Here is an 8,273-nt window from a genome sequence, read left to right as displayed (position 1 = left end):
TAACCAACCGATGCACTACCACCATTCGGTGCCAGACAACCATTCTGTGTTCCACTTTCAGTACAGTATTCAGTACATTACATGAGGTAGTCAACACAATTATAAAATGGGTTTTGTGTTGGATGATTTTGCCCAACTGTAGGCTAATGTAATTGCTCTGAGAATATTTAAGGTAGGCTAGGTGTATTAAATGCATTTTCAACTTACAGTGAGTTTATGGGGACATAATCTCTCCAAAGTCGAGGAAGACTAGTATAATGCTAGCCACCTGTTTAATTTTAATTGTTCTAATAGCCGCATTAAAAAGTAACTTTAATAGTATGTTTTATTTAACCCAATATATCCAAAAATTATAATTTCAACATGTAAATCAACTTAAAATGATTAATGAGATATTTTACAAGATTTTCTGTCCCTACTAAGTCTTTGAAATCTGATGTATACTTTATACTTAGAACACGTCTCAATTCAGATCCTAAGTTTTCACTAGAAATACTTTAACCTGTATCTAGATTTCAAAACATTTACAGTTGAAAAAATTGATTTACATACCCAAATCATCCCAAATATACCTAAAAGATTTCAGACTGAATTGAGTATCAGTTTAAGAACTTAAGCTAATTAAAATGAAATAAAATGAAGATTTGAGTTTCTCAGCTGCAATGGCCGCACTTCAGGTTCTCCGTGGCCACGCGTGGCTGGTGGATCCCACGTGGCACAGCTCAGTTCTAAACCATAGGCTTCCTGAGGGTAGGGATTGTTTCTTTGCCTTCTCAGAGTCGTACATGGAGCCCAGCACATAGAGGTAACGAAATGTTTGTTGAATGAGTGACTAACAGAGTTGGGACTTCTAAGAAAGGTAAAAGCAAGAGGATAACAACGTATTTATAGATCAAAGCCTGCCTGGATCAGTTCAGTTCACCAGGGCATTTCTCTGGAATACAGCTCCTTCACCTAAATCCTTTTAGATTTTAGAGAACCTTCTCCCCAGCACCAACCCAGCTCTTGTTTCCGCCCACTCATTTGGCTTCTAAGAGCTTCGAGAGCTTGGTTTTTCAGATCCCCAGGGCTAAGAGGCAGAAACAGATTTCACTTCTTCCCCAGATGTTTCCAGCTAGAGGCTCTGCATTTCCCAGGTCTCAGAGCACCTGGCAGGCCAGGCAGGCAGGAGTGGGTGGAGCCACCCTAGCAGCCCCTTGAAGGGCGGTCCAGGAGGAGTTCTGTGCTCCAGCTGCAGCTAAGGCCAGTGGAAGCATCCGTTCTGTCAATGATGGCCCTTAGGGACAAGGGAGCAGAGAAGACCAGGGGGACATGTCCTCCGAGTCAGTCTCTGTAGATGGGAGCCCAGTGGATGTTTAGGTCCTTTCTTCCAAGCCAGAAGGTGCTTCTTGGAAGGTGGGTGGAGGACAGCCAAAGACACGAAGACGGGAAGATTGTTCACTCCATCAAGGTCAGTGTGGGAGGAAGTAGCGTGAAGGTTTTAGTGTTAGAAGATGAGGTCACATTAATCTCTCCAGGTTCTGAGGGAATTATTAATCCTTGAATCCCCTGCTCATGTTATGCACCTGAGGGCCATCCCGTCTCAGAGACCAGGAGACAAAGTTACAGGAGCAAGTTAGGAAATTCGAGAGGGTCCCAAAACCAGGCTAAGGAATTTTAAATACTCTCTCCTCTAAAAGGAGTAATTAGAGCCTGGCCCAGGCACCTCCCTCATCAAGCTTTATCCAGTTTTGCTGAGTCATTCAGCATCTCCTGCAAGTTACACAGGCACCTTCTGAGCTCCTTTGTTCTTCTGGGGTGCCTCCTGAGTTTGCACCTTAGGGAAGCTGGGGGCCTCCTTCTGAAACAGAAGAATATTGTAGAGACAGAGTGAATGACGGGGCCTCCTGAGGGACAGGGGTGGTTGGGTGGCAGTGAGGGGAGTGCAGCAGAAAGAGCATAGACCTTCGGGAGAGCCAGGGCCAGGCTGCGTTCCAGCCTTTCCTAGCTATGTGAGCATGAGAAAGTTGCTTAACCTCAGTGTGCCTCAGTTTCCCCTTTTTGTTGCAAAGAAGTTGGAAGAAAAGCTGAGATTTAGTTCACAGATGCTGTCTTCTTTGTCATATTAACCCCACAGAGCACAGCTGTCACGGGCCTCCCTGGGCAGTCTGTGTGTTCAGTGCCTGTGCTCTGATGGATTCCAGACCTTGAGTCAGGCTCTTCTCCTTCCCCACACTCAGGGCCTAAAGGAGAATCTCTGCCTGCAGAAAGCCAGCTGCTCCTTCCAGCCCAGGGCAGAACTGACCCCGGAGCCCTGGAGAGTTCCAGGCGTGCTTTAAGGCCTCAGCTGCCCACTTCTCTTCAGTAAGTTTCCTTGCACTTGCCCCAGTTGGCTGCTCTCTTCTGCTGTCAGGGTCACTGAAGGGTAGTACCCTTGCCCAGTAAATGGGTCCCCAACTTAAGAGGGGAGTTGGGGCAAATGCTGTGATTACTTCTGCTTTGAAGAGCTCAACTAGACCTCTCACCTGCTATACCTAACCCTGAGGTTGCTCTCCACTGCCCTGCCAGCCTGGTATGGAGGCCTCATGGCCAGCTGGGCCCCTTACTGCTGTCAGCTGCCGCAGCTGGCCTGGCCCCAGCCCCAGATATGTCTGATTGCCAGGTAAAGGCTGGCCAACACCTGCTGTGTCTTGTCTTTTTCCCTCCTGGCTACCTGGACTCACCAACTGGCCCTGCTGCTGCCAGGAGATTTAAAGGGCCAGTGCCATGGTTTTTCTCTTCTCCATGTTTCACTTTTTCTCCTTTTGGGAACCAGATATTTGAGGTCTAGGACATTCAAAAGCAACCATATATATGGGGGAATTTAGAAAGGCACCACACAGACCTTACATGTACATCTTAGACTGATCCCTGACACAAAGACACCATATAGCAATTGAAACGCACACACACACACATATATATACACTACAGCAACTTCTGAAGCAGGGTGAGAATCTGATCTTTAGAGTTACCACATTATAAGATTCAAATATCCATTTTTAAAAAAAATCACAAGGCATACAAGAAACAGGAAAGTAAGGCCCATTCCAAGGGGAGGGGGGTGGTAAATCAGTGGAAACTATTTCTGAGAAAGACCAGATGATGGACTTACTAGACTTTAAGTCAACAGTCTTAAAGATGCTTGAAGAGCTAAAAGATGTGGACAAAGTTAGGAAAACAATGAGTGGAACTACCATATGACCCAGCAATCCTACTACTGGCATATACCCTGAGAAAACCGTAATTCAAAAAGAGTCATGTACCACAACGTTCATTGCAGCTCTGTTTACAATAGGCAGGACATGGAAGCAACTGAGTGTCTGTCGACAGATGAATGGATAAAGAAGATGTGGCACATATATACAATGGAATATTACTCAGCCATAAAAAGAAACGAAATTGAGTTATTTGTAGTAAGGTGGATGGACCTAGAGTCTGTCATACAGAGTGAAGTAAGTCAGAAAGAGGAAAACAAATACCATATGCCAACACATATATGTGAAATCTAAAAAAAATCGTTCTGAAGAACGTAGGGGCAGGACAGGAATAAAGACGCAGACGTAGAGAATGGACTTGAGGACACGGGGAGGGGGAAGGGTAAGCTGGGACGAAGTGAGAGAGTAGCATGGACATATATACACTACCAAATGTAAAATAGATAGCTAGTGGGAAGCAGCTGCATAGCACAAGGAGATCAGCTCGGTGCTTTGTGACCACCTAGAGGGGTCGGATAGGGAGTGTGGGAGGGAGACACAAGAGAGAGGGGATATGGGGATATATATATATATATACATATAGCTGATTCACTTTGTTATACAGCAGAAACTAACACAACATTGTAAAGCAATTGAACTCCAATAAAGATGTAAAAAAAAAAACAAAAAACGAGTGCACAAAATGGAAATATCAAAAAAGATACAGAAAACATAAAAAAAGGAACCAAAAATAAATTTTAGAACTGAAAATTACAATAACTGAAATGAAAAATTCACTGGAAGGATTCAAAGGAAGGTTCAAGAAGGAAGAAGAAAGAGTCAGGGAATTCCAAGTAGGATAAATTCAAAGAGATACACACCAAGACACATTATAATCAGACTATTGAAAGACAAAGACAAAGAGAGATCTTAAAAGCAACAAGAAGGAAGTAACTCATCACATACAAGAGCTCTCCAAAAAGATTATTATCAGATTTCTCTTAGAAACCTTGGAAGCCAGAAGCAGTGGGTTGACATATTCAAAGTGATAAAGGAAAGAAAAACCTGTCAGCCAAGAATCCTATATCTGACAAAACTGTCCTTCAACTATTAAGTAGAAATTAAGACATTCCCAGATAAGTGAAAGCCGAGAGAGTTTTTTATCACTAGACCTCCCCTACAAGAAATGCTAAAAGGAGTCCTTCAGGTTGCAATGAAGAGAGACTAGAGAGTTATGTGAAGCCATGTGAAGAAAAAAAGACTCCTGGAAAAGGTAAATACACGTGTAATGATAAAAGCTAGTACTATTATAACTTTGTTTTATAACTTTCTTTTTGTTTTATATATAATTTAAGAGATTAGTCCATTAGAAAATAATTATTAGTCTATGTTTTTTGACACACATGTATAAAGATGTAATTTTGTGACATCAATAATCAAAGAGAGGGGACAGAGCTGTATAAGAGCAAAGTATTTGAATGCTATTCGAATTAAGCTGGTAGATATTCAAATTAGAGTGTTGTAATTATAGGATGTTGAATATAACCCCCAATGGTAACTACAAGGAAAAATAGCTATAGAATATACACAAATAAAAATGAGAAGGAAAATGAAAAGTTTCATGACAAAACATCAACTACACATAAAAGATAGTCATGCAGGAAATGAGGGAGAAAAAACTCTAAGGCAAATAGAGGACAAATAGCAAAATGATAGAAGTAAGTCTCTCATCAATAATTTATTTAAATGTCAATGAATTAAACTCTCTAATCAAAGGCAGAGATAAGCAGAATGCCTTAAAAAACCATGATTGAACTACATGATATCTACAAGAGTCAGACTTTAGATCAAAGGCCTAGATAGGCTGAAAGTGAAAGGATGGAAAAAGATATTCCAAGCAAACAGTAACCAAAAGAGAGCAGGGCTATACTAATATCAGACAAAATAGACTTTAAATCAAAAAATGTTATAAGACAGAAATAAGAACATTATCTATTACAGAGTGTTCAATAAAGCAAGAAGATATAAAAATTATAAACATTTACACACCTAATAACTGATCAAAACCTGACAGAATTGAAGAGAGAACTAGTTCTACAGTAATAGTTGGAGACTTAAACACCATGCCACCATGCTTTCAATAATGGACAGGACAACCAGACAGAAGAAAAGTAAGGAAACAGAGGACCTGAACAACATAATAAATGAACTAGATTCAGCAGACATATTAGAACATTCAACCCAACAACAATAGTGTACACATTATTCTCAAGTGCACATGGCACAATCTCCAAGATATGTGGGGACACAAAGCATCAGGAATTTAAAAAATAGATATCATATCAACTATCTACTTCAACCACAATGGGATGAAGTTAGAAATCAATAACAGAAGGAAACTGGAAAGTCCACAAATTTGTGCAAATTAAACAAAACATTTTAAATAATGAGTCAAATAAGAAATCACAGGGGAAATTAGAAAATACTTAGAGATGAGTGAAAATGAAAACACAGAATGCCAACACTAATGGAACACAGCAAAAGCACTGCTAAGGGGGAAATTTACAGCTAGAAATGCCCACATTAAAAATAAAAGGATCTCAAATAAACATCCTAACTTAATAAATTAAGGAACTAGGGAAAGAATTAAACCCAAATCTAGCAGAAGAAAGGAAATAATAAAGATTATGGCAGGGATAAATAAAAAAGGGAATAGAAAAACAGTAGAGAGTATCAATGAAAAGGTTCAGGAAATTTCTTTGAAATGTTTAACAAAATTGACACACCTTTAGCTAGACTGACTAAGAAAAAAGGGAGAAGATGCAAATTACTAAAATCAGAAATGAAAGATGGGACAGGACTACTGATTCTACAGAAGTAAAAATATCACAGCAGAATACTACAAACAACCATATGTCAACAAATTGGATAATCTGAATAAAATAAATATGTTCCTAAAAACACAAAACCTAACAGGACTGAAACATGTAGAAATAGAATTCCACATGTTATTTATTTTAAATTTAATTGCTTTCTAAATTCTTGAAGGCTTGGTTTGTATTTATTTATTCTTAATACTATAGACATGTAGAAAATTTATTTTCTATATTCCACTATCACAGAAGCTAATAAATTATGATTTTTATTTTTTATTCAGATTAAAAAATATTCTTTACATCGCGGATTACCAAAGTTTACCCAGACAATATTTTGAAAACCTTTAAAAAAATTAGTATATGGTAGGACATATTTTAATACTACTGTTGATATTTATTTAGTGTGTTGTTTTGTATTCTGTGGCTATTTTATACAGAATTTTTAATTTACTTTGAGAGTTCATAATGTCAGCAGTATAGCTGGAAGGATGGAATGCAGTGCAGAGTCAGACTAGAGACCAAATTCTCAACTGAATATTGGACACAACATGTTTTGATGTCCTGCACAGTGTTCTCTAAAATATTAGAACTTATCAACATGCTACAGTCAAGAGAGAGCACATGTAAATCCAGAAGATGTGGCCACATAGGTGCTGAATTTCAGCGAGGCAACCACTGGCTGCATCACGCCCTTCAGCCCACTCTCTGGTTTCCCAAGTCCCCACTGCTTGCTACTGCCTTTCTCACACCCACTGCACCTACGGGTGTGACCCCTGGGCCTGGGGGCTGAGTCTGACAGCCTACTCGGCCAGCCCTCCTCATCCTCCTGCAGAATTGTCCTCTTCCTCCTGAAGGGGCCACCTGTGCTCTGGGCCGTCCCTATGTCTGCAGTTCCTTGTCCTACCGGGCACTGCCTCTTTCTCCTGCCTTCAACCCCTCTCCCTCTTAGTCCCTCTCAGTGTTCGAACACTTAAAATCTCTTCCATATTTTAAAACCTGTCCTTGTATTTTCCAGCCTTAAAAAAAAAAAAAAAGAATGAATGGATGAATGCTAATGTAATAATATCTGTTCTACATATTTTAAATATTATGACTATTTAATGTGAGTTTAAGAAAGTCATTTTCTCAGTGGAATCTGGTCATGTTTCTTTTCCAAGCTCAAGATGTGTAGAACTCAGAATGACAACTTCTTTATATTGTGAAAAATATAACTATTGAGGGCCCACACTTTTGTGTGTGCATGGCCACCATCGCCTCCCTGTGGGCAAACCGAACTAGGAATCCACCTGACCCTGAGCTGCATGCTGAGTGTGGACCTCAACCTGGAGCCCTGAGGACCAGCAAGGTCAGAATGGCTGGAAGCATCTGTCATGGGGACTGAGCTCTGCTGGTCTCTGGTGACACAGTCTCCCGGCTCCCCAACTTAGCAGAGATGTGCAGACTCTGACTCTGTGATTTAACAGGGATTAGATAGAATATATCTGCTTTCCTCAAACCCTGACTCCATACTCTATCTTGGTGGTCAGAAACCTTCACTGAATACTGGGTTCATACCTTTCTATCCTTGTAAAGTGTTAGCTAATTTTAAACTTATTTTTCTGTAGTGTACCAACCTTGCATTTTAACTTGTAAAATCCATTTGCTTTTAAAAGTCCTTCTCATCTCTTTTCATATATCCATTACCTTGTAATATACTTTAAACAAGGGAAAAGTGAACCCAGACCAACCTTGTCCTGTTCTCCTCATTCTGAAATAACGTTCAAGCTTCAAAGAGGAAAGTTGGCAGGTAGGACATTGTTCTTGAGGAGGTTGTATCACAGAGCGTCATCAAAGGCCACCTGAGCCACCCTCTCCTACACAAAACCACACGTGGGTCAGGAGCCAAGGATCAGGGCAGGAATCCGTGGACCTGGGCAGCCAAGGTGTGCTGGGCCCACTCTGCCTGTGGTCCTGTGCCAGTCCTCCAGGCTCCTTGCTGGTCCCCCCTTCTGGCCCCCCTTGCAGCAGGAGAGGCTCCTAGCTGCTCAAAGGACAGCCCTCTCCCCCCCCCAACTCAGATCCCTCTGTGACCACCACAATCCAGGTCACTGACCCAGTCAACCCAGTCAACGTGAGGGTCATCCAGCTGGCTGTCGGGACATCTCTGGACTGCACCTGGATATCTTCTTTGCTGGGCCTGGTT

Source organism: Monodon monoceros, unplaced genomic scaffold (genome assembly GCF_005190385.1).
Source record: "Monodon monoceros isolate NGI ecotype Baffin Bay Population unplaced genomic scaffold, NGI_Narwhal_1 Super_Scaffold_18, whole genome shotgun sequence".
Taxonomy (NCBI): Eukaryota; Metazoa; Chordata; class Mammalia; order Artiodactyla; family Monodontidae; genus Monodon; species Monodon monoceros.
The sequence above is the reverse complement of the archived record's forward strand: the minus strand, read 5'-3'. Positions refer to the sequence as shown.